The 27,144-nt window shown below is 47.9% G+C and overlaps 1 protein-coding gene across 4 annotated transcripts in view; it reads left to right on the top strand.

The window, feature by feature from the left end:
• The window catches only part of LOC149352431 (tachykinin-like peptides receptor 99D), a 578,367-nt gene that overhangs the window by 193,767 nt on the left and 357,456 nt on the right, over positions 1 to 27,144 (top strand). For 3 of the 4 annotated variants that reach the window (XM_089581602.1, XM_089581604.1, XM_089581605.1), the window contains exons 1-2: positions 7,894 to 7,999; positions 9,621 to 9,729. The gene's annotated coding sequence lies outside the window, so the exon portion shown is untranslated. Of the gene's footprint in view, positions 1 to 7,893; positions 8,000 to 9,620; positions 9,730 to 27,144 lie in introns of those variants that run through there. The other variant, XM_089581603.1, reaches the window with a different exon arrangement.

Here is a 27,144-nt window from a genome sequence, read left to right on the forward strand (position 1 = left end):
GTGGCTTCAAGGCTTCTGTGAAGAATTTTCTTAGCTCTTCTAGTCAGGACCATTGCTTCTCCCTCCTTCCTATGCACGATGTTATAGCGTTGTTCACTCCAAGAGAAGCATGCGAATGATTTCCGGCATTCAAGAAGTCGCATATTTTCTGTCATTTTTGTTTTATTTTTTGCTCTTTAAGCGGAAATAGCAAAACGAAGACATTTAGGTGGGGGAGACTTGATTTTCACTTCGATGACACGAAAACCGGAGCGTGGAAGTTTCAGCGGACACCACCTGTACTTCTTCCCCAGCCGCTAATATTTTGGCATTCTTCTGTTCACGTTACAATTATCCTCTTCGCATTTCATATTACGCTGATTGTATATGTTCATGTAAGCTCTGCCACATGATCAGCGAAAAAACGATGGCGTGTTTCTTTTTCTTAGCTGAACGGGCAGGAATTCGAAACTCTCGACGCGGCCAACACAGTCTCCTTGCTCTGTTTCAAATCGCTGTCCTCCAGCCGCTGGTTAGTCCGCTCATGAGGCCACTCTGCCGACAATAGCGGGTAACGCGGCGTGGTGGGAGATAAGCGGAGAAAGTGAACGGGAGAAACGTCCAGCTCTGAGGGTACCTAGAGACAGATGGTTCCCGTGCTAGTTGCCCCGCCTGATTCACATCCCACGAAGTAATCGATGCCAGGGGCAAACCGAAAACGCCCATGGCTCTGGTGGGCTCCTTGACAGTTTGTCTTTATTAATGACACCCCTTGGTCCGATTTCCCGTTCATCTCTTACGCCACGGCCGACCGGTAGGCCGGCGCTCCTGTCGAAAACGGAGGGCCCGAAGAAAGCACCACGCGGACCGCATATTCGGCCCGTCCAGCTTTGCATCATTGTGGGCAAGCGTATGCGTCAGCTGACTGCCTGATATTCGCGCGGATTAAGCCTGGCGCTTCCGCGTCATTTCTCGCATAAGTTACTGTTTCGGGCGATGAGAACGGGAACACTTTGATCTCACGCCACTGGTTCTTCAATAAATAAGGTACGCCCCTACGCGCTTGCGATGGGTCATGCGTTCACTTTTAAGAACAGAACAGCGCCTCCAAGTTTAAGCATGATAGTACACGATGAACGAGCCATTCGGCAGTACCATAGCGTTCTGTTTTGCAAAACGTTGGACACACATGCGCGACGGGGACTGCCTGAAATTTTTAAAGGCGTGTGACTGGGCTGCATCGGTAAGCGCTCAGATGTTCCATTTTATATTGCGCACGATGTTACGTGCGGCGTACTTCGCTTACAAACACCAGGAGGCCGAATACATGTTTCGCGGCTTCCTGCTGCCAAACGGTATCTTGGGGTTCAAAGTAAAAGTGAATATCAAATGGGCCAAATTACAGCAGCTTCGTTGTTTCATCATGATAATGATCATACATCAGCACTGTATGGAGTTTGCGATATTGTAATATATTCCGAAGAAAGCTTGTCAGCTATTATCACAGATGGATCCGTTCTCGTTTGCCGTTCCTCGAGTTTTGGGCAGAGCATCTCCGGCTGCACAGTGTCGCGGCCCGCTAAGTGCGCACTTTACAGCAACGAACTTAACGCGACAGCATACAGGCTTTCACGAAAGTCGTCATTAGCGTGGTGCCATCGACTCGTTGACCGCATTTGCCTGTCATGCCTCTTGGCCTCTTGGCTGAAGCTTTGAGAGTGCACGCGGCTCTGCAGCGGAAAGACGCAGCGAACAAAACTCGGTTGCAAACGAGGTGACAGAGCTGCTCTAGTTTCCCTTCGCGTACAAGGTTTTCCTTGTTTCGTCGGTGCATGTGGGTGCGCATATTTTGTAAGGAGACGTTGAAACAGCAGCGTTTACTTTGCTATTTGCTAATTTACAGGGGAAAACTGCAAATTTAGAAGTAAAGGTACCGCTGTGCATGCGGCCGCCTCAGCGATAAATGTGTGGACATAAGCAAGCCCCGATTCTTTTTTTTTTTTTCGCCGCCTTATCGTCGCCCGGAACGGGAATGCCGACCCATCTTGTCCATTTTCTGGGATCTCGCGTGCACCACATCGTAGATGTGTAGGCATGTGTTTTCGTGGCTCCGTGCCGGTAGCGAATAGTTGTGAAACCGCCTGAGCGCCGATTCGCCCAGTAGGAGGACTGCGGCTGGCCTATAGCAGCAGCAGTAGCAGCAGCAGCAGCGACACCTGGCACCCTTTGCGTGTACACCTCCGCGGGTGGCACGTCAGTTCACCCGGGAGCGACGCCCACCACCACCACCAGTTCTGCGGCGCGTCTCTCTTTGCGCGACATAAAGGGTCCTCCTGCCCTCTGTAGTGCCCCCTTCCGGAACGTCCAATTACGGCGTCTCGTTTCGTCTCGTTTGCTCTCGTTATGGCGACGCGGAGCACTCCTTTTCGCGATGCGGGGGAACTTTGCCGCAGGATATCGCCGCTTCATTACCTTCAGGAATGTTTTATGCCCGTCGCGTCGATACCGAAAAAAAGAGAGGAAACGAAAACGAAAGATGCGCCCTTTGGAGTGGGAGCTGATTGTGGCTCTCTTTGCTTCTTCCGCCCCCTTTCTTTTTTTTTTATTGCGCTCGGAAATACAAAGGAAATGCTTCCAGTCTTTGTTGCAGAGTTTTTTCCCGTTTGTGACGCATTCACTGCTTCGGCAGGCATCACTAGTTGCCCACGCGGGTTCCGTATCTCATATGCTGGACGTCGCGCGGCGAAGATTCGCTGGAGCAAGCGCACGAAATATTCCCTTACGGGACTGCCAGCGAGCTCTGCGGGAAGGAGGGGGGAGGGGGAGGGGGGGGGGGGTGTGCGCCGGGAGGCTTTGGTATCTATTCACGCGACCGGACTTGAACGGCGAGCGCGACGCGTGGGCGTTTCAGTCGGCATTCATACAAGGTCAGTATTGTGTCGGATGCGACGCAGCCGTCTTTCCTCAGAAAACGCGCCTCGGCTCGAGCCTTCGGCGGGCCTGCACCGCAAATCGTATTCCCCGGCGAAAAAGGCTGCGTTGATTCGGCCCACCACTAAGTCGTGGACGGGCGCCGTCCATTGAAGAATCGCGGGTTTCGCCAGCACACGACGAATACCGCTGCAGGCACAATAGGCGAGTGATGAGGCACGCGTGTCGCTCGGTGCGAAGTGCGCGGAATAATGCGTGTGGGACCGAGATCGATGCAGGGCCTATTAGCTCACTGATTGTTCCAATTTGCGACTGTCCAACCACGAAGTTGGCGTGTGAAAAAAAAAGAAAAATGGAGAACCAATTCCATGTCGGCCATGTCATTGCGAAGTAGCGTGACATTATTAGGCGTTTCAAGGCTACATTTGGCTACATCGCGCCAAAATACATGCGCTTTCGTAAAGCATGCAAGTAAAGCAACCTTTCAAGTGCACGTAACTAGTCGAAAAAGCCAAATTTTGTCGAGCCACAGCGCCAAGGGTAATCGCGTTTTCTAAATTCTGAGAAATAATATGGCTATTGCTAACGACCGGCTACAAATCTCTAATTGCAGCTGGGCGCCTAACTCTAATAGCTAAAGGTTTGGTTTGGTTTGGTTTGTTGGGGTTTAACGTCCCAAAGCGACTGAGGCTATGAGAGACGCCGTAGTGAAGGGCTCCGGAAATTTCGACCACCTGGGGTTCTTTAACGTGCACTGACATCGCACAGCACACGGGCCTCTAGAATTTCGCCTTCAAGAAATTCAGCCGCCGCGGCCGGCATCGAACCCGCGTCTTTCGGGTCAGCAGCCGAGCGCCGTAGCCATTGAGCCACCGCGGCGGGTAATAGCTAAAGGATAGCTATTAATAATTAGTTGACCAGCTTACTACTCAAAACGATTCACTGGTTTTCTGATATCCGGCAACACTGGTAATACTATGCTGAAAAAGCCATATATTTACCTCAAAAAACCTTCTTTTGAGAATTACTTAACGTCTTCCTTGAAACACCTGGTATGTTAATTAACGCCACTTGTAAAAAGTGCTGTTGCGGCGACAGACGAAGGGCAAGCGTCTCGATGTCCCGGATGAAATATTTCGGCGAGCATATTTCGCAGCACGCAGACAGGTGGGCTGCGCTCTGTCGCGGTTTAACGTGCGAACAGTTGAGCGCATTCACCGCGATCTTCTGGGTTGTCACGCTTTCGGGACTGTGACTTGCTGCAGCAGCACTTACTTCTTGTAAGCACGTCGCTAGTTTCTTGCGCGCCTCGAGCTTGTATACCCACTATTGCTGCAAAGTTAGTTCGTAGTGTGTTTTCCGCATGCAGAAAAAAGCGCATCTGTAGTGACATCTGGGCTTTCTGTTGTCATAAAAAAAAGGGACGTACGCTCTCCAGTTACTGAATATGAAATGTGGGGAAGGAATTTATATTTCTGAAAATTGGCTGTTTGGAAATTAATTTAGCGTGAGACGTTTCACTGTATAATGGGAAGTCTAACACTGCATGCTCTATTGCGTATCTTAACGGCGGCCAAATCTTTTATAAGAGGCCGTAATGGCTGTTAATTTCGCCATTATCTCTTCAAAAATTTCACTACTTCACTTGTATAACGCTTTTCCTCGCCATCATCTTATACCTTACTATCACAGCACCTGGTGAAAGGTCACTGTATTCCCACACAGTTTTCGGGATGCTATTCCGCCTTGTCAGCGCCCTCTTCTTTCAGCGGCTATATAGGTTTTACACCCGTAAACACCTTCTCCGCGTCTTGCTCTTCGTCTCCTATGCCTGATAGTTTCCCCGTGTCTCTTGCTGCTGCTATTCGGAATTTGTGGGAGCCGGCTTACACGGAACACATTTTTTTTTTTTTTTGCGGATTTTCGACACATCTTCGAGTAGTCTAGCGTACGTTGATATAGGCATCGCTTTCGTCGTCCGACTCGCGACACCTGATCCGTTCAAACCACAAGTTCTTCCGAGCTCTTGCGCACATGGGGAGCTCGCAGCTCGGGCGACAGCGCAATAGTATGGAAACTGAGAGACTGTGCACGTCTGATCCCGGTTCAGCGGTGAGAACTCCTTTTGCACAACGCGCTGCATGCGAACAATTGATATGCGGTCGAGATTCTCGGCTTCAGCCTCTTTGTGCATATATTCCTATAAACCTTGCTGTACAGCCCGCGTTTGCACTGCTGAAATCGAAAGATTCTGAGCTAACAAGATTTTATCAGCTGTCCACCTGCGGACTGCATAATATTTGCGCACAAGTATGATGTATGATACGTATGATGTGTGATGATGTATGTATGTGTGATGTAAGTATGATGTGTGCACAAGTATGATACGAATTATTTATAGCGAATTATTAAAATTTCCGCCTGCAGGGGCGTATGCAAGAGGTCGCTTGCGCACACGGGCTACTGGACTAAGTATGCTCGAAAGCTGCAGCCGCGGTGGTTCAGTGGTTACGAGTTATACCGTATTTACTCGCGTAATCCTCGCACTTTTTTTCCCTGAAAATCAACGCGAAGTTTGGGGGTGCGATAATTATGCGGGGAAAATTTTCAAGCAAATGTTTCGGAGTGTTAAATGAAAAGATGAATGGGTGCGAGATCGGGATTGTCAGGTCCGCTATTGTAAATATAGCGAAAACATTACTTTCAAGCGGAACTTACCTTCGTTATGAAAGTACAAGGTGAACGTAAGCTCAAGCTGCTAAACACTTTATTTGCCGCGCGCAACCTCCCGTCACTACTCGCGTTGCGTACGTCTATCAGGCAATTCTACTCTTGATCAGAGTCCGTGTCGACACTGGAATCGTTGGCTTCTGCGGCATCGGTTTCTTCATCTTCCGATGCTTCTTCGTCGTCCCACACCAGGTGGTCCTCAGTCGCATCCAAGGCGTTCGAAATTCCTGTTTAGAAAAGTCAGTTTAGATTTTTCGAACCTAAGCACCCCCTCTCAGTTTGGGCATCGCGTTGGGATCGCGATCGTGAAAAAAAGGGGGTGCTTAGAATCACCTAAATACGGTAGTTGTAGCCGCGGTCAATAGATGGCGACCGCTACGACAAGCAGACGGCTCGCGGCAGTAATTTTGGGGATGCGATGATTATGCGGGGAAAAAATTTTTCCCAATTTTTGATAGCCAATGTGGGGGGTGCGAGCATTACGCGAGTGCGAGCATTATGCGAGTAAATACGGTACTACTCAAAAGAAGTCGCGAGGTAGGACCCGACAGCATTTCATTAGAGGCAAAATGCAAAATCGCTTGAGCACTGGCAACGCAATGCACGTTACGAACCTCAGGTTGCTCGAATGAACTGCGAGCCCTGCACTATACGGCGTGGCTCGTGGTTCACCAAAAGAAAGCATCGGACTGCAGCAGAAGGTACCCTACTGAAAAATTTAGTGACGGTTCAGCAGAAAGGTTGGTCACAACACACGATAGCGCTGACGTATTTACGTCTCTAGCGCCACAATTTGTTGCTTTTAGCGAATTACCATTTAAATGGGAAAACAGAAGCAAACGATATCTTATGCGGCCTTCACTGCGGATTTGTTCTCCGAGGCTGCTCTTGCTTTAATCTGAACAGTTTTCTGCATCGCTAGCGGGCATCGTTTTTTGAAGGCACTTTTCCTGGGGGATGTTGATGCCTCTCAATGTTGCCGCCGTTGTTGGTCCGATTGTGTAGAGATACAAAACAAGTGAAAATAGCAAGGGAAGATTAGGAAACAACGAAACAAGGAGAGAATGTTAGAAGATTGAAGCTACCACCCTGGCTTTCTTTTCTTTCTGAATTCTAAATCTATTCTCTCTTGTAGGATTCGTTTAAGCGTATTATACTGACTTAAAAAGAGAGGTTGGGCTATTTGCACCGCTAACTAGTGCACCCCTCCTAATTTCTTTTTACATCTTAAAAGCAAATCTCAACGGTTGGAACATACGCCGGTAGGCTCATAAAGAGTTCGTAACAGCTTTCACTGTGAATCACGCTGTTCAGTGCATCATCGGGACGTTCCGGCTTCTGTAGTTAGCATTTTCGTCACGAATGGAAAGCGAACATGCATGCTATGTTTTACAGCGACAGTTGTTAACCAGGGCGGTTAACAACAAGAAAGGGCTTCTTAGGCTTCGCGTCGATGCAGCAGTAATAGTAGTAGTTGCTGTAACCGGTGGCTGGTTAACGCCGTAACCATCTGGAAGGTGGCTACCATGTAAGGAGGAGGGCATTGCGAGAGCGCAGGAATGCGCAACCGGGTGGAGGTTGTCTTGGGAAGTGCTCGGAGATTGGTTACCGTGGAGGGAGAAGGGAGAGTAATACCTCAAAAGCTGTCGCTGTCTCGCTTTACACAGTTGTCACTATCCTTTGAGCTTTTTTTTTATTGCTTCATTTTACAACTGCTAGAAAACATTACTTCATTGTATTAGTTAAGCACGCTCTTTTTAGAAGCGTGTCGTTCTACAAAACCCGCCGCGGTGGCTCAGTGGTTACGGCGCTCGGCTGCTGGCCCGAAAGACGCGGGTTCGATCCCGGCCGCGGCGGCTGAATTTCTTGAAGGCGAAATTCTAGAGGCCCGTGTGCTGTGCGATGTCAGTGCACTTTAAAGAACCCCAGGTCGTCGAAATTTCCGGAGCCCTTCACTACGGCGTCTCTCATAGCCTCAGTCGCTTTGGGACGTTAAACCCCAGTAAATCAAACCGTTCTACGAAAAAAAAAAATGCGAGAAAGTTTTTGTTCGTGACGTGTAATTTTCGAATATGTCGTTTGCTCATGCGCAAGCGAAGTACATTTTTGGAGCTGAATGCCGTTACGTGCTCACTGCTTTAGCTGTTTCACCTTCTGTACCACAATGAGGGGCGAATGCTATCTTATCGCGGTTGGGCTTGGTCCAGCTGTGATACCGATAACTTTGTCTCGAGAGGTTCTTCAGTGTTATTGTACGCCTGTCATGCGGACGCTGTGTGCAATTACACTTGTTCTTCAGCTGCTGCTTTCGCGGTACGTGATCGACGTGTACTCGCTGACTTCGTTCTATGTTTGTCAAGTAAGTTTGTGTTTCATCCTTTAACAAAAGAGCTGCTCTTTCCAAGCACGTCTATGTTCTCAATTGCTCTATGTAATTATTCGCAGTAACTTGATAAAACTATACACGCCCTAGTATAATGCTTATCACACCTAATGCCTGGTACGACGACCGGCCACGGTGGCTCATTGTGCATAGCATTCGGCTGCCGAGACCAAGGTCGCGGGGTGGAATCCCGGGAATCCCGGCCGTTGCGGCCGCATTTATATGGAGTAGAAGTGCAAAAACGCCCATGTGTTGTACGATGTCAGCGCAAGTTAAAGATCCCCAGGTGGTCTGAATTAATCCAGGGCTCTCCACTATGGTGTCTGTCAGAGCCCTCATGTTCAGCTTCGGTAAAACCTCACATACCATACCATACCATACCATACCATACCATACCATACCATACCATACCGTACCGTACCGTACCGTACCGTACCGTACCGTACCGTACCGTACCGTACCGTACCGTATCATACCATACCACCTGTTACGATGGGCTTACGCGGTGAAATAAGCGGGAATATATTGTTGTAAAGTACAGAGGGCAAAACACATGCCTAGAACAACCAAACCCTGCTTTCCGGAGCTCCCAAAGCCGCTGCAACCAAGAAGGCAAAAAATTACGATGAAATTCTATGAGTTTAACAGCCCATGTTTACATCCAGACCACTTTTAACCAAATCTAATCGCTAGTTATCGCGTGTTACGCCCGAAACACGCTCAGAGCGTGTTCTAGACATGCGTTTTGCCCTCTCTGAGGAAACTCTTCTGGGCGCCAGGACGAGACGTTCTGATTGGTGCCGTGTGACAAAGGCCCTGCTCAACTTTTTGTGTGAAACAGGCCGGGATACTCGTCTGTGACCGCCTGTGCACAACCTACATGGTTAATGACATGTGTCGGTGTTTGTATTGCTGACACCAGTTTTATGAGTTTTATGTGCGTCTACTCACCGCGATGCGAGTGCCAGCCAGTGTGGTGTGTGTGGTGTGTGTGTGTAGACATCACCCGAAAAACTCATTGTATTATGCCATCATCAGCCTTCATTCGCACTTTCCTTTTCCTCCTCTTCCCTTTCCCCTGTGTGGAGTAGCAGGCCAGGGCCATGTTACCACCGGCCGACCTCTCCACCTTTCCCTCATTAAAATTCCTTTCTCTCTCTCTAAGTCACGGTGACGGTAAAAAAAAGCGCGAGCATATTTTCTTGACAGCGTGAGAAAGCGATAAGTTCCTAAGCAGTATCACGTATAACTTGCAAAAGCAATGAACCTGTCTTCGAGTGGAGAAACACCTCGCACGCTGAGCACCCACACGCGCCCTTCTATCTGACGTGTCCAGCGGGCCCTGGTTTTAACACAGACCGAGGTTCTACATTGCGCGTTATAAGTCATTGTTCACGAAAGCACACCGAGCGCTTGAGCAGCGCACCTGCTTCCGCACTCCTTCGGGCTTTCTTCCGGTTGGATTATTTTAACGCGGGTGCCCTTCTTTGTTTTTGTTTGTAGTCGAATGCCCTATTTTTCAGTTTTATTTACTGAAGTGCCAGGGTTTTCTTGCGCGCTTTACTTAAAGAGCCACTCGGACTTCTTTCTTTTCCAGGTCCTGTCAGACCCGTGTAAGGCTGCTAGCGTACGTAGGCTGTTCCACTCCGCACAAGACTGCGCCTTGAAGGCTCCTTCGCAGCCTCATTCTAACCGCCACAACTAAGGTGAGTTATCGACAGCGCAATGTCGCAAAATCTACCAAGAGCGAGCGACAGATTCCCGTCCAAGAACAAATTGAACGCTTCATTTGGAAAAGTTCGAATAATCAATTCCAATGGGGATGCTACGAAGAAGTATAAACAGCAGTAACAAAAAACAAAGGGCTGTTTTGAGGCTCCCTTTCCCTCTCATAATGCGCAAGGAATGTTACAAGCGCGACGTCACTTGGTTGTGTTTGCTCAAAGGGCGCTCGAGCGTCTGGAGCGCTCTTGGTGATAGCTCGCGCTTGTATAACCTATTTGCACTGCAGAAATGAAAAAAAAAAAAATATCGTGCAAGTCCAGATGTGCATTGCTTCACTTTCATGACAGAAGATCTGGACACTTGTGTCATTCTACAATCGTGGTATGCCCATTAGAAAGGATGTTTTCTGTAAAATCTTGGAAGCAGCAATCATGCGAATGGCGACACATCCAAGGTGTTGGATAATGACTTAAGAATTACTGTAATTTAGCACGAGGACGATAGAAACCAAAAAAAAAAAAGAAAGCCGAGTACACTAGCCATCTGTCTTCGCACTTTCCACTCAGCTTCACCCGAGGCAAGCGGCCGTGAGCTGTTATTGGTACTCGGAGGCCCTGCCACAACAATCGCGCGTGACCAAGGGTCTCAAAAGAAGGCCACCCGCCCTGCACGGTACACCGCATTTACGCGGGGTTAGCACTAACTCCGGCGTCGCGCCGCAGTCTAGGATTGTTTACGCCCCAGTATACCCTGCTCGCTCCCCGGTGGCGTGCCGCATTATCAGTGGGAGTTCCCCGACCGGTCTTCAGAGCTCTAGGAGTTCTTCAATGGCTTAAAAGGTTTACGGCGACACCACACAACAGCGTGAATGGAGCACTGAGAATGAAGGCGGTTCGTCTGTTCGCCAGGTTTACTAGCGAAACTAACTTACAGGAGGAATGGTGACGTTTGTCCCTAGTTGAATGCAGTGGCTGGAGATAAACGCAACAGACGGTAGTTTCATGAGAGCTCCAGCAGCTACGTCATATCAACGCAGGGTCTGCTGTGCTCTTTCGGTACTCTCATCCTCGGATCCAAACCACCACCATTATTTTATTTACATGTCATACAGCCGAAACGTTCCCATTTGCGCGTGCGGTTGTGTGACAAAAAAGCGAACGGCCCAAGCACAAGTGAAGCCGCATGCACAGATGAACGAGAAAACGGCGGTATAGGGCAACCTATCACCACCGGAGACGCAGCGCGCGCCCGTCGCTGCCGGTGTGCGAACAACGACGCCTCGTGCAAGCGAGCGGACAATGCGGGCGCCCGGCTGTTGAGCTGACGCGGGGTTAACCTTGTTCTTGCCGCTGGGGCTGCGCGGCACCTCATCTGATTAGTGCGACTGGATGCGTGTGGAGTAAGCCGCCTCTGAGCAGCCGCACCTCTCGTCAACCGCACCGCACACCCACAACCTCGCGGGTGGGAACGAGCGGCGGTACAGGATTGCGCGCCGGTATAGGGGCTGTGAGAGGCCGACTTTGTGCCGTGTCTCGACGAGCATATGCAGCTCTTCCAAAGAGGGCCCAGCTCTCAGTCTCTTTTGTATCGGTGTTCCGCCTGCATCACGATCATTTAGAATAATATTGCTGTCAGCAGAATGGACAAAAACATTGCCCTTCCAGAAAAGAGGATCTCCCAGCAGCTTACGAAACACTGTTCTGTTTTAAGGTTAAAAAGGAAGATATGTAGCAGTTTGTTCCAGCACAGTTCTTTTAGGTACGCCACCGTTTTCAAGAAGGGGAAAAAAAAAAGATGCCAGAGACACCTCAATATCGTACCGTATTCCCCTCTTCCAAAAGAGAGCTAACTGCCAGCCTGGATCGCAGGTACTATCGGAAGCAGAAGTGTTTGGGGTGCGTTTATATTAGGAAAAAAAATTATTGTGGCGTTCCCTCTCGAACTAGTCGTTTGGTATTTTTACCAGCGGATGAAAAATACAAGTCCCCATCATCATCACTTCGAGCGATTAGCTTACGTGACGGCACTAAAATAATTTTTTTTTCCGTACATCCGCATCCCTACACCTTTTCTGCCGATAGTACATATATGACACGTACTCCTGAATGCCCATTCTCCAGAACCTTGTAGCTGGGGGAAGAGCTTCCTGAGCCACAAGATTCAAGAGAGTGTCAGCTCCAATGCCCACATGCATCCGACATTACAAATGCGACAGTATGCATTCTCGAGAGCCTACGCTCCCGCTCCTCCAGTGTAGAATTCGCAACGGCCAACACGTCAAAACGGTAGTTTTCTGCTGCGACAAACGACACTGACAGTGACGCCGTTTTCTCCGCAAAAGGCTCTCGCTGCAAACAACAAAACAAAAAAAAGTGCCGCGGCAGGTTCCTCCTTTCCCGACGGACTCGAGCGCTATGGTGCTCGAATTTGGAACACTCTAAGAGCACGACACGATGAAAGGGTGAAACATACTGCAGAGTAATGGTAGGATTCGGTTTTCTGTTCGTGTTAGCATCGGCGCGGTACTGTGTCGTAGCCTAATGCTCATCTACTGCTTAACGTCGGTGTTTAACGACCCAGGTGGGCCGGACTGTTTGTCGAAAATGTGCCCGCTGTCGTCACATGGTCCACAGTGGCCTGGCTGCGAGAGCACTTTATCGGATTAGGGAATTGAGTGCGGTTTCACATTACTCTCACTTCTTCACCCTGCGGGAGGCCAAAAAGTCGGGGAGAGGCTTTTTTTTTTACAACGTGGACCGGAACACATAGACATTTCAGTGGCTGTATGGCTATATAAACGCCCTCCACCAAATGCAGTGTATATAGCACTACTACACTGGCGAATACAACAACGCGTTACCGACAGGACCGCTCACGACGACCGCGAAATGGGGAGGGAAGTAGAGGAAGGGGCGGAGGGGGCCAGACGCAAAGTGTTTCGCCCAAGGCGCCGTTCATGGCCCCTGCATTACGGCAATCGCGCGATATGATAACAAAACTCGCAGTAGGTTGTTACAGACACCGCCCACAACCGTCACGATGCGTCGAGCGCGAAGCGTGCGCGCTCGCTTCCAAACTCCCCTGTTCACGACCGCACGTGACGAAGGCGTCGAGATGCGAGGGTAAAACCTGCGGTGACTTGCCAGAGGTGAGGCCCACAACCCTTACGGCGCGATGGCCGTGATGCCGTTTCGCAGCTAGCGGTTTCTCGTTTCGCAGTGTAATGGCCAACAAATTGCCCTTCTTGCCGACTGTGCCTTTTCCCGCTCTACTCGCATGCACACACTATGTCTGTGAGGCTTCATTAGCGGCCGCTCACAACATAGAGGTACCGAGAAACAATTTGACCCCGGAAGGATCGGTAGAAAAGAAAACATTTCCCGTGTTTTTTTTTTCCTCTCCCATTCTTCTATAGACTATAAGAAAGCTTTCAGGAAACAAATGAAGCATTCAAGCGGCTTCATGATCTCGCCCACCAATGATTACGCACCCTCAGTTTGTGTGGGCTTTGTGTCTCGGGCGTCTCTTTGTAGAGTAGGCAGCCATGCCTCCCCTTGTGGAGCTTTCACGAGCCCGGAAAGTTTGATACATAACAAAGCCGTCGTTTTTAGCCTCAGTCTTCTTAAGAGAATCTGGTGGTATAAGCCGCTCATAGGAAGCCGACCAAGTGTTCCTTTCTTACCTGTTTTCCAGCAGATTGCTAGACTGTGTTCTGTGCCCCCTTTGCGCACGACGCCTCCTTTCATTCACTGTAGAACTGGTTCATTTGTATCCTCACTTTACTTGATCGGGTGGCGGAGCCGTGCAGAGAGGGGTTAGGTTAATCGAATGAGACAGAAAGATATAAGGAGCGTTGCCAAGCTGAAGAGAGAAATCCCTGCCTAGGGCTCCTTTAATAAACCTCGAAGCATGCGCATGGAAGAATCCGGTGAGGTACTGCCAAGCGCTGTACAGATAATTGAATCCAGCTCGGTAACAAAAGAACGCTCGTGCACATTCAATTTGCTGTGTGTGGAAGATTCAGAGCGCAAATTGACTGGGCACAGGAGTTCATGGTGATTCTGCGTTTCCCGTCTAATGCAACCTGGAGAAAGAGAGTATTGCATGCAATTGTCTGTTTTTCTTCTGTGTGTGTGAGATAAGATTTCTATGGCTGCCATAGTGTCTTGTTGTTCGCATCTAATCTGGAGCTAAAAATAAAGCTTTGCTGCTGATTTATTCATTCGTTAAATCATTGCCACAAATCTGCAACTTGTAAACTCTATGGCGGCCGGCTTTCATTTGAAGCGAAGCGTGATGGCAACCAGCGTTAGAACCTATCTCATCGCGAGGAGTTTAAAAGCAAAGAAGTATTAGTGGTGGGTAATTCGGTATCAGAAAAACAACACAAATAAGACAAATGACGTGCCCCAACGTATGTAAATGAGTACATATTACAAGCCCTTTCGATTAAGTTTCTGAAGATTTCAGGCGTCCATCTGGGCCCGCAAGAAGCGAGGCTATAACTTCCGGCTGTCCCGCCTTTCTCGGTGAACTTTTCTGTTTTCCCTCGTCCCTTTTGTCGGCTATATTTTTTTCTTTTCGTGTAGAAGAGGGAATAAAAAAAAAGAGAAGTCTCTTTTGTGCAGCAGAGTTTCAAACACGCGTTTGTAGCGGCGAAGTATGTTACAGAAGAATTAAATACCAGAATTGTTTTTTGCTTCTGTGAAAGCCAATGAAATAGTCTGTTTTTGAGTGAGATGTAAGCAATGTTGTAGCTGCTCGAGATAGGCAATACTTTGACGAAAGCAACGTACCTGACCATAACCGCGGATATAACGCATACCGTGCGGCATGAAGTGCTCAGTAGTATGAGATAAAACACGAGCAAGCCGCTGGACAACATGTATCTGCGCCAAAGAGAGAGCCGCATCCTAGGCTCTCGCTATGCAAATAGACGGCAAGGATTTTGAAACTGAAGAACTCGTGAAGCGAAGGTTTTCGAGAGTTTTCGAACAGGTATTCAGGTCAAGACACGGCGGCTTGATGATCGCCGACAATGGGGCGCGCACTGTTGCTTCCATTGAGTGCACGCAGCCCACGATTATTCTGTCCCGATGGACTCGCATGGCCAGATAAATGCTAAGACTATGTACAACAAGACGACCAATGACAATTTCAAGATTCAGATGGGAAAACCTCTCCCACTGCGCTGGCATCTGTGACAGGATTCTCTAGACCTGTAAAAAAGAAGACGAATGATGCGCTTCAGCATCATCGCTTTCGCCGTGTGTTTTTTCGGTGTTCGACGAGAACGATCTCGGGATGTTTTCGCCGCTGCTGCCATCGTCATAGCTCCTTTAAAAAAACCCCGCCTTACATTTGGTGGAGGTGCTGGGTAGGCGGAAGAGCCTCAGCAACCTGCTCTTGTATGGCATTTCGGAGAGCCGGAGCCAAATATGGTGTTAACTCTTGAGGGCTCGGCAGAAGAGAGAGCTGGCGCGCCGCCTCCTCACAGCGCGCCCCATATTGCGCCATTTCGACTCGACTGCTCCTACCGAAGTCCACACGGACGCCAATGGCGTTGGCCTAGGCGCCGTACTCGCCCACCGCGTCTCTGGCTTCGATGAGTACGTCGTTGCCTATGCAAGCTGCACACTCACGAAATCTGTCTGCAATTACTCTGTAAGTGAAAAAGAGTGTTTGGCCATCGTATGGGCTCTTTCCAAATTCTGGCCTTACCTCTATGGCCACTCTTTTGCCGTCATGACGGACCACCATGCGCTTTGCTAGGCTTTCTTCCGTGACAGACCGCTCCGGCCGCTTTGCCAGATGGGCTCTTCGTCTGCAAGAATATGACATCCGCGCATTAAGACGCTTATGCTCTGTCCCGCTGCCCCCTTCCAGCTGAGAATGCCAGCCTTTCCACCTCTGACGCCTCCATGCCGTCGCTTCACATCCGCGGCATGCCTTCAGCGCAACGTACAGACCCCTGGATCGCTCATTTTCGCGACTTTCTGTCCAATCCAACGGCTGCTTCTGCGTCACGTGCTATCCGCCGCCATGCTTCCCACTTCGCGATTCGTGACCATCCCCTCTATTGCCGCAACTACAGCTCCGACGGCCGAAAGTGGTTACTAGTTATTCCTCGCCACTTGAGCACGCAAATATGCGCCTTTTTCCACGCTGACCCACAATGCGGTCACGCATAGTTTTCAAAATACGCCTGCATCCGGCTGCGCTACTAATGGCGCGGCATGTACACCTTTCGTACTTATATACGTGCGCTCCTTCCTCGCCTGTCAACGTCGCAAGTCATCTCATTGTTCCTTGGGAGAGCTGCAGCCGCTCCCTTGCCCACCCCGCCCTTTCGACCTCATCGGCATTGATTTCTATGGCCCGCTTCCGTACACTGCAGCAGGGAGCCGTTGGGCTATCGTCGCGGATGATCATCTGCAGCGATATGCCGAAACTGCCGCCCTTCCGTCATCCACAGCAGCAGAAGTCCCCACCTTCCTTCTGCAGCGCTTTGTCCTTCGTCACGGTGTACCGCATGAACTGCTTAGTGACCGAGGCTGCGCCTTCTTGTCCGATGTTGTCAAAGCCCTGCTCACACAGTCCACATAATTCATCGAACCACCTCCGGCTATCATCCGCATACCAACGCCCTCACTGAGCGATTTAACCGCACCCTCATGGAAATGTTGTCATGTACTACATTGCTTCTAACCACTCGAAGTGGGGTCTCGTCCTTCCTAATGTGACTTCTGCGTACAATACGACTACGCAGTCCGCTACCGGCTTCTCTCTTTTTTTATATACGGCCGTCATCTGTCTGCTACCATAGATACAATTCTCTCTTACCAACCTGACGTCTCCGAATATACTCCCTTTTCTGAAGCCGCGCAACACGCAGAAGACTGCCGCCAAATCGCCCGCTCACTGACGGCCGTCACCCAGTATCTCCAGCAATCCCGCCACGACACCGATCACGCCGCACCGCACTTCTCTCCTGGCACCCTTGTGTGGCTCTAGATCCGGTCAAGTACCCCTGGATTGTGATCGAAATTTCTTGCTAAGTATTACGGCCTTTACCGCGTCGTGGAGAGCACCTCGCCTGTTAATTACATCGTTGAACCCCTCACCCTGTCTACCGATCTCCGCCGCCGCGGCCGCGAGACCGTTCATGTCCAGCGCTTCAAGCCTTACTACAACCCCGCCATCTTGCCGTCGTCGTAAGCCGCCAGGATGGCTCTTCTTCTCCTCGGGAGCGATTTTAAAGAAGAAGACGAACATGCGTGACAAAGATGAAGATAAACATGCGATTCAGCAGCAACGCTATCACCGTGTTTCCTCGGTGCTCGGCCTGGATGATCTCGGACTGTTTTCGCCGCTGCTCCCGTCATCAAAGTTCCTTTAAATAAACCCCCGCCTCACAGTTCAGCCAATCCAGATGGCTGTGATTAACTTCAGCCTCTAAATCGATGACCGGAAAGCCTGCCACAGCAGCGTCGTCGTTTTCTTGCGCGCTTGGAATGAAGGAGCAAAGCCTGAATACTACTGCATCTGCACTAGTCTGCGCCGCGTGGTCCTCGAGCTGCTTGTCATAATGAAGCTCACTGATCATCGACCTTAGTAGTTTTGTGCCTGGGTTCGGCAGCTTTGTACAAAGACCGTAATATGCACTCGTATGTAAAGTTGCGTGGGTACACGTAAACACCAAACATCTACCATGATCAGACTATTGAGAAGTTCATCAAGGTTCAGCACGCCGACTTCTGCGCACCTAAGCACATATCGGAAGTACTCTCCGAGCATCGCGTCAACCTAGTTATGCACGCTGCTGCGCTTCGGTATGCCCGTCGGAGGAGAGGGAAAAAAAAACTCTATATGAAGGCAGTACTGAAGCCTAGTGAAAAAGCGTGCTTTCTCCCCTGAGGCTCGTTTGTCACCCGCCGAGTCCAAGGGAAACCAAGCACTCCAGGAGGAAGGAAGACAGTAAAGGAAATAAGGAGAGGTAGTGACAGCGTTGCATGGGCAGATACAGAATGGCTTCTGTATCTGCCCCAATCTCGGATATTTGGGACAGTGAGCTATGTCATGCCGTCCGAATTTGCAGAACATTAGCGCCTGATGGCAGCTGTACCTCGATGATGATCAGAATGTTAACCTTGAAAGTGCGCATTACTCGGGCTAAAATCAAGCATCTGCTGTAGAAACTGCACGAAACCATATGAGCGTCAGTGTTCCTTCTTCTACAAGACCAAGAAAGAACTAGAGTTACCTATGATTTTAAGTTGGGCTTGCTGGTTGGTATTGTTGGGACAACGGGACAAATAAAGTCCTTATGTAGCGAAAGTTGTGAAGAAAGCATAGAACATGAAGAAGGCGAGGGGGTGGCGCTTTAAAAATGCCGCACCGCGCGATAGAAACCACGTCGGTTTAGTAGCTTTACTCCCCGAAAAATCAGGCCCAGAGTCTACCAAAACCGATAATACTTTTCGCCTTTCTCTGCGCCCGGCGCAGTGACAGTGGCAGCTATGCTGAGCCTCCCACCCGACGAGAGCGACCTCCCTAAATGCCCATTCACACTTGAGAGTCTCGAAGGTTGTGCGACCGTTTCAGTTGAAAAGCGATTTTCGCAAGTAATCGCACTGGTCGAAAAGCGACAGTTGCAAGCCAGTCCTTCGCTGTTCGATTTTCTAGCTTTGAGACTCCGAGTGTCAAACCGCGAACCAGTTTTTTATTTGTATGTATATATATATATATTTTTTTTTTTGGGGGGGGGGGGGGTGCTTGACTCGCGTTTGTAATATTAGCAAGGGTGCCTTGTCTTGTATCATATGCCTCCTCCCATCATCATCATTCCCCATCGTGACCCTCTTTTTTCTCCTCTTCCCGTTCCCCAGTGCAGAGCAGCAGGCAAGATATTCATTTTTCCGGCCAACCTCTCTGCCTTTCCCGTCAATAAATCTCTCTCTCTCTCTTGCCATAATATGCAAGAAGTCCGTACAAACTGGCAAAGTACCTACCGATTGGCTGCTGGCTTGTGTTGTTCCAGTTTTCAAGAAAGGTAGCCCTGTAGAAATAAGTAATTATCGACCTATTTGACTGACGAGTATTTCTTCTATGGTGCTGGAGCATATTTTGGTGAAATATTTAAATAATGTTTTGAATAAGCATAATATAATAACTAAAGCGCAACATGAGGAGGCTTTTCTACCAATGCACAATTAATAATAAAAGTTAATGAATTCGCTAAGGTTCCACATAAGAAGGGTCAGATGGACATAATATGTTCAGGTAGACATAATAATACATTGCGCCTTTTTTGTATCTGCCTCTTGTCTTTGGACTCTGTTTTGTCCTCAGCATATTATAAATTCAAATAAATAAAATATTGTAATTTTCTCGTGCATTTGAACCATTGTACTATGTAAAGTCGCTGCTGCCAAAATGGCTGCCTATCCTATTCAAGCCTTGTTCACAGCTTTTTGCCACGGAAGTCACCAACATTGTACTAATGCTGATGCTGATAATAAACTTGATTTGATTTGATTTGAATGTTCAGCGACTTCGCCGCAGAACCAACTGATGCATAAGTTTTGGCAGAAGCCCCTAAAAATTGTATATGCCCCTAATGCCTCTTTCAAAGAGAATAAAATGTTCGCTAGTTGGCATTAGCAAATTGGTTCGGGCTGATTTTCACGCTAAAAAAAAATCAAAAACCTTCCCACAGAGGAACCCCCTCCCCCGAAGTAATGGAGATGCTTATTGGCCTATGCTCACTCAACGCAAGTGGCTTCGAAAAGTTATGTCTGTAAAATTAGCTTAAAACGACAGAAAATATAACAGGTTGATAAACGCTAGAGGTCTGCTGCAGAACGTAAGACTCCTGGCTGGCTACTTGTTCTGTGCGAGAGCATATTGGGCACAAGTAAGCAGGCTTTGGCACAAGTGATCCTCGTGGGGATTATTATGTTATCGGAGATCTACCGAAATGGGAGAAGCGGTGAATCACGATAGCCAGGTGATGAGATCCAGTAGGGTGCATAGCGAACTCTATCGGCGTCGAAGTAGCCACTCGTAGATTGGCGAAGACGTCAGAATGAAGGGGCCAGGCTATCTGTAGTGTTTGTAGACGATGTTATGCGGCCCAGGGACATTCTTCTCTCTTTATTTACACAAGCATACGTTCACGAACTGTTTGCATGCTGCTGCAAATAACAGAAGACCCAGCGGGCCGATAAACCAACATCGTCGGGAGTGAGGACCGCGGGGAAAGGTTATCCAAGAGCCCGAAGAGCCGTACAGTGCGTTGCACCATGTGGAGCTTTTTTTGCCTGCCTGGGGCTTCGCAGAGTTGCCAATGGATTAAGAGGGAATAGCACCATGGGCCATCTTTCTTCACATAATACAGGTATTGTGTTATGAGAAGGCACATCGAGGGCACTAATCGTGTTAGCTTCTGCTGTTGGGTTGGACAGCTCTTTTGCGTCGGCGTGCATGGGAATGCGTCTGCGTACATTTCTGCCTTCCTCCATCTTCCTGACTGTGTGTATACAGAGGGAGCGAAAGGGTGCTGGCAGACTAGCGACATGTGGGCACACGAACTGCAGTATGTGATTGCGTCAGTTCTACGAGTCTACCTGCGAGTGGGAGTGCAGGCGCACGCAGGTTAAACACAGGGAAGAGAAAATCCCTATTTATTGTTACGCTATAGCACAGGTTTACTTGCAGGAGAGAGTACTAGAATAACACATCTCGAGCTAGTTGGTTGGTCATTTGTGAACCAATAAACCACACCCCCCCCCCCTCACCCCACCCAAACAAACAAAAAACTCACAGCGCCTGTGGCTGGTCTTTCCTACATTTGTCTACTGTGCGTTTATTTTTTTTTTTGCGTTGTATTCGTTCATCGAAAAGAGTGCACGTTTTAATAATTTTGAACTGCAAAATATTGGTAAACAGAGAACTAGATCTTTGCAAATGTCGAGCCGTGGCCTCCATATCGGCGTGCTTAGTAATCGCTGCAACAAAATGCCATCGTGGCTGGACCGAGTCGCGCAAGCCCATGTAGGTTTTGGCCAGTCCTATTTTGGTTCATAATAAACGGTATTATTATTAATCACATAATAATAATAATAATAATAATAATAATAATAATAATAATAATAATAATAATAATAATAATAATATTAATAATAATAATAATGTTTATTGCCACTTTGTAGCTAATACAATAAGGTTCAGGCCCGTGAAATAATAATAATAATAATAATAATAATAATTATTATTATTATTATTATTATTATTATTATTAAGGAAAACATTTCGTTATTATGTACCGCGCAGTGTAACTAGATACGGAAAAGCAAGGCGCTGTGCTTATGTACCTGAAATCTTTAATGAATTACCGGATGAAATTTTTTCTGTAACTTCTATGCGTGACCTGAAGATGCATCTGAAAGCCCTGTGTTGATCTTGGTATTCTTCTGTTAGAGTGAAGTTATGCTTAAAATGTTCGTTATTTCATTTATTTTTATTTTTATTTTGACGTATACTCTGGGTTTAGAGTTGAATTTCTGAATACTTATGCTGTTAACCTGTGTTTTCCAATTTTTGTTTGTTTTTTTTTTTGCTCTCGTTTGGGTGTAACGAGAAGCGTTACTGTATCATTGCCTTTTTTGTAGTCCTGGCCGTAACTGCCGGGCCCAGTCACTCAAGCCTCTTGTTGGCTTTGACGGGCCTGAACCTTATTGTATTAGCTACAAAATGGCAATAAACATTATTATTATTATTATTATTATTATTATTATTATTATTATTATTATTATTATTATTATTATTATTATTATTATTATTATTATTATTATTATTGTCACCATCAAGTAGGACGATAAGCTAAGCAGAAGAGAAAAGTGGGGTGGTTTCAGCGCGATTCCCAAAGCTACGGCCAGTCACGTTTGGAGGACCACGTCGCCTCATTAGTATGCAATCAACGATTGATCCGTCCGTAGTTATGACGGCAAGCAACCCATTGTGACGTTGTCAGTGTACTTTCTCCGGTTATGAATAAGCCTCGTTCCGCTTTATAAAGCAAAATTTAAGGGGGAAATGCGGTACTGCCCGCAGCTACTGGAAGAAACTACCGAAGGAATGCATGTGCCTCTCCTCTCTTCAAAATCTCCTCTTTCTCCTCCTCCTCCTCCTCTCAGCGGTAAGCGCAAGTGAGCAAGGAGAGGAGAAAGATGGCTCCGCGAGGCAGTTACCGCGCCTTTATTTCGCTCATAACCTTCTCATACTCACCGCAACGATAAGCGACAAGATTGGCCAATGTGTGCATAGCAGTTGCAGTGGTTTATTAAAAATCGAATCTAAACCGAAGGAAAAAATGGATGCCAGCCACTGGAACTACTTTCAGCTATCTGAAGCACCTGAGCTGGCGGAGAGGCACGCCTCTAACAGAAAGGAGTATGAAGGGAGTAAGTTGTCCTCTAGCGCACTAAAAGGGGGCGCGCTAGAGGACAGCTTGCTGCCATTTACTCCCATGTAGGCATATTCGTGTTTAGAGTTCAGGGACAGGGGATAAGGTAGGAAGGCAAAATACAGATGGAGCGATAGAGAGAAAGAGTAGGGGGGTGGGGTATATAATGAACGTTAGTTTGTCGTTGAAGAAGGACACTATATCCCCGGTTTAGAAGCACTGCTTCGCGAACTAGCTATCTTAGGGAAATCAAAAGCATGGCGGCAGGAGAATCGATAGCATCGGGCTACATCGCTAAAACTGCAGCTGATTACGTCAGCCTCGCTTCTTCGTCTGCACGAAAACGAAACTTTTTCTCGAGAAGTATGGAAGAATATGAAGAGTGGTAAGGATCATACTTCGTCTACTTTCTATTATCTGGTTGTTCTTGAAATGAACCGTTGTTGAAAGTCAGCGCTGTCATGTCTCGACGTGTGGCGTCCTGGAGCGCTACAAGCACTTTTTATGTCAACTCTGTAAGATTTTTTTCCTAACAAAATCCTAAAGCTGGGCCTCTCGTGACTGTGCCGACGTCGTTGAGAAATTTGGAGTCGACGTTGGAATATGTTTCTTCCTCATTCTGATTCAAACTCGTGGCGGAGTTGAGGGCATGGTGTGTAATAGGCGTGCTTCGTTTTATACGTTTATTTTTGTTTTCGTCTCCCTTGTGCCATAGTTCGTAACTCATGGGAAATCACGGCGAAGAAACGCCAACATATATCCGTGATCATATCTAAGACCCAACCAAGACTTTTGACCCTTCGCGAAGAACTTGCAGCGAACGCTGGACTGCCCTCAACTCCATGCAAGGAGTGGGTCCACTGCCAGTTCTAGATTACAGCCGTGGAACGCACGCCCATAAAAGACATTCCTCATAACGGCTAACAATTGGAGCCAGCAAAACTTCATTCTTTTTGGTCAGAAGGTGATCACTTCATCCCGGACAGACGTCATCGAGTTTGTGTGCCACAGACATGCTCGTAGCACGACTACCACCACTACGACGGCTTAATGCATCGTAAACGTAAGATAGCGGTACGTGTTGCGGAATGAACTAAAGTGGCATCGTTTCCAGTAGTGAGTTGCGTGCACAAGTACGCTTTATTTCGAATCCAATTAGCTCAAACTAATTACCGAAATTTTAAATAACTGGACATATGGAAGTAATTTTCATGGGAAAGCAATAGAGCGGAAAAAGAAACCATGAACAGCGCGATTTCTTATTCGATGTACTTAGACGACGCCGTGCCATTAAGAAGCGTCATGAGAAGGTGGTAAACTTTAGCCTGTTCAAATGTCCAGTTTCACACAAGTTAAGGCTTGTTAATTGTGCATGCGCAGTTGTATATGAGCTTCTACTGTCATGTAAGAAAGTATATACAGGCCAAACCGACCGATGCATTCACATTCGTCTGCGAGAACACCTCAATTCACTCTCAGATTCTAGCTCTTCGCATTTGAAACATCACTGCTGCAAATGCGGGAAAGAACAAGAATAAGTGCCGCCTCTTGGTTGCTAACACAAAGACTGTTTCGCCACTGGGATAAAACAAAAAGAGAAATAATGGAAGAACATTTCATCAGGAAGAAACATGTAGAATATGTAAGCCAGCCTTCTTTACTGCTCATTGATAAAGAAGCTTAGTTTCTTGATAATTCGTGATTTTGACTGCTCGGTTTTTAACAGGGGTTCACCTCGTGGCAGAGGAGTTGATAAAGTTATCTCCCTTGAAACGGTTCTGTGCAAGTGCTCGAGGCTCTTTAGTGTCACATCACTATGGTGCAAATGTGTTTTCTCAATAAAAACTCATCTGACAGTCAGCGCTCGTCCGTGTCGTCTTCTTCTTTTGTTTGTGGTCTGTTTCGCGCTGTACTTTAATATTTACAACGATTAAAGTAGAACGATGTACTTTAATATTTATTCGCGCTCTGTATCACCTGCACGAAATGCCAGAGCCGCAAAAGATGCAGTCACTCTCCCGCTCTGGTAGCGTCTGCAGCTTCGCGAAGTTCGGCCCATAATGCCCCAATAAAAGCTGAAAAGAGCTACTGGGCGCGGAATATCCGAAATAAGCGCTCCTACCGTAGAGAGTACGGACTTCGTGCTCCATGAGTTATCTGATGGTGCACGTTTTACCACCAAATATCCTGAAGCAAGACACAACAGTCCTCGCGCGAGCACGCTATAGAGTGATGGGCCTGCACTCAGCTATGGCCTTAGCTTCGCAGATCGGTATACCCGCAATTCAGTCGGCCCGGTAAGCATCCTCACCGATTCACAAGAGGCGCTGAGGGACACTGCCGGCAAACTGGCTCCCCGAAATAAAGTGTGACACTCTTCAAGCGCTATACACTCAGTGCCTCATCGCAGCTGTCACCCGATGTTGGCCGCTGGTCAAAACGACAGCGTGAGTTGAGCAAGCGGATCTGCTTACCCGAACAGCCATCACTTCCGCCATGTTCTGGAAATGGGCGCCCCTATTCCGAGAGGCTGATGAGGCATTACGAGGGAAAAAAAGAGGTTGACGCCAATCTCAAGGAGCTAATAGCCAGCCGACAAGATTATCCACATCGACAAGGTGCCCGCTGCAGAGACGATGCATGCATCCTCAGAAACGCTCAGAGGCATTCCCTCCATGCGATTCGATGTAGCACTCACAGGAATTCCGGACGATCTTTCTTGCTCTCTTCTCCAGTACTCTTCCCTCGGGCTACGAAGAACGACGCATATTAAGAGCGTCCCAAGGCGCAGGGCGTCCCCGCGTTCATAACTCTGCCCAGCTCCCCTCGGAGGCCACCTTCCCCTCGCCGGCTGAGAAGGCTAGAAAAAAAAAGGGGGGACTGGTTCTTCACGTCCAGTACTTTTCCCCTGCACAAGAATTTAATTGGGCGGGCGCTGATAAAATAAATGTTCACTTTTCTCTTCTTGCCCACCTCAAGAAAAATACTTTTGCTATCTAACATATACAGGCAAATGCCCTCAATTTTGTTTCTTATCCTCACTTCACCTTAAAGGCTTGTACCACCATCACGATAATCCTAACTTCTTAGCATTTGTTCTCCTCCCCCTCACTTTGTAAAGAAATGTCCTCTCTTCTATGTCCTCACCGTCACTTTCAACAGTCTTGGCTACTTTTTTATAATGCCAACAAATGCTGACATAACTCAGTAATAAACGTGTAGTGCAAGTCCTTAATGCACTATTTGGGAGCGAATTTGTATCCGATCATGTAGAGCTTGTATGGTTTGATTAACAATTATGCGCAAGGAGTAGGGGTGGACCCGACCATATCGCTTGGTTCGTGCCTTGAACTGTACTGGATCCAAACGAGAATTTTAAATTTCGTGTTAAACTCAGCCAAACCACACTACCCTTCTGTGAAAACATAGGTTTGGCGTAGCTTCATGCGGCAGTACCTGCATCTAATTGGTGACGCATACTCTGGAAGCTGTGCTTGGCGTCACAATCCTGAGACCATGAATGAAGCACATTATCTTTGTCCCTTGTACATGCCAGAAAGGCGGGTGTTGTCCGCTTCCGTGACGTGTTTTTAAGCTGAAATCTTATCAGTGGACCTAATGCAGGACACTTGTATGTAGGCTTTCAAATTTCTACATCACGTTAGGGCTTTACTTCGCTTTCAAAGTAGCGCAGTTCAAAGCTCACAACTGGGGTTCAACACAATGGCGCGCGTGCTTGTGTATATTCACACTTCTCTTCTGTGTCCCATCGCCACCCATCATAGCCGTCTTTATGCCCATCTTCCTCTTCCGAAGCGCAGATTAGCCGACCAGAAAATCATCGCTCAGGGCGTACTTTCTGCCTTTCCTTGTAAATAAACCTCTCTCTCTTGAACTGTCATCATCATCACCAGCGGGACTACGCCCACAGCAGGGCCAAGGCCTCTCCCATGTCTCTCAAATTATCCCTGTGTTGAACTGTAGCACTGGGTATATACATTAAGGTAATTCTAGAACTTACAAAAGTGCCCATCGTGTTTGCGTTGTTGCTGTTGCCGAGGAAATCAATGCTCTTTTCCCACCGTAGAAACATGAGAGGGTGAAAAGAAAAATGGAGAGCGTTCCTGCTGCCGGAGCTTCCTTAAAGGAGAAAACTCCGAACTCAAGAAACAAAAATATAACAAAAGAGGTTCGTGCGGCGCGCCGCGGGACGCGTTCGTGGACATCCAGGCGCAAAATTGCTTTGGGCACTCAGTTTGAGTGATGGGACCACTTTGCAAAGAGCTGTCGAGGTTGTGCTCCGAGCCAATACCCGGGGGTATCTCTATTCGGCTAAATAATCCTAAATGCTTTTCAGAACTCATCCTGCATGCTCAGTGTTGGTAGAAGGAAATCTTTCAGTGAGCTTACTTCTCTTCATGGCAAATGTATGGATTGGGGCAAGTGTAACAAAGTTCTAAAATTCACGTCGAAGAACTTGAGAGCCCATCAAAAGTGCTTCACGCTATGCGTCGAATTATATTTCACATACCGGGAGGTTAAGATTTTCTTCATGCAACACATTTGCTTAGTGGTGCAAGCATTGGGCCAACTGCTAGCGGGAAATTAGTCGCTTGATAACATAAACGCCGCGTTAAAGTGAGGCCGAACACGGAACGGGAGCCCTTCCTGCACTGTTGGCTGGGAGATGAACGTAACGCAGTGTGCGTAAGTGACGCCCCAACTTTTTTATATCGCTGTGTACACTTCTCATCGTCCTTGTAATTAGCACCAACTGATCTTGGCAATGACACAATCATTACATGCGCCTCATAATACAGCTCTTCGTTCTCTTCGGAATGATGAGCGCGATACTTATCTTTCTGGACTGTGGTGCGGAATATTTTTTGTGCATGATGTTCAAACTTTTGCATATCTCGTTTAGTGTTTC

The sequence above is a fragment of the Amblyomma mixtum genome, chromosome 3 (genome assembly GCF_055824585.1).
Source record: "Amblyomma mixtum isolate Tamu chromosome 3, ASM5582458v1, whole genome shotgun sequence".
Lineage (NCBI taxonomy): Eukaryota > Metazoa > Arthropoda > Arachnida > Ixodida > Ixodidae > Amblyomma > Amblyomma mixtum.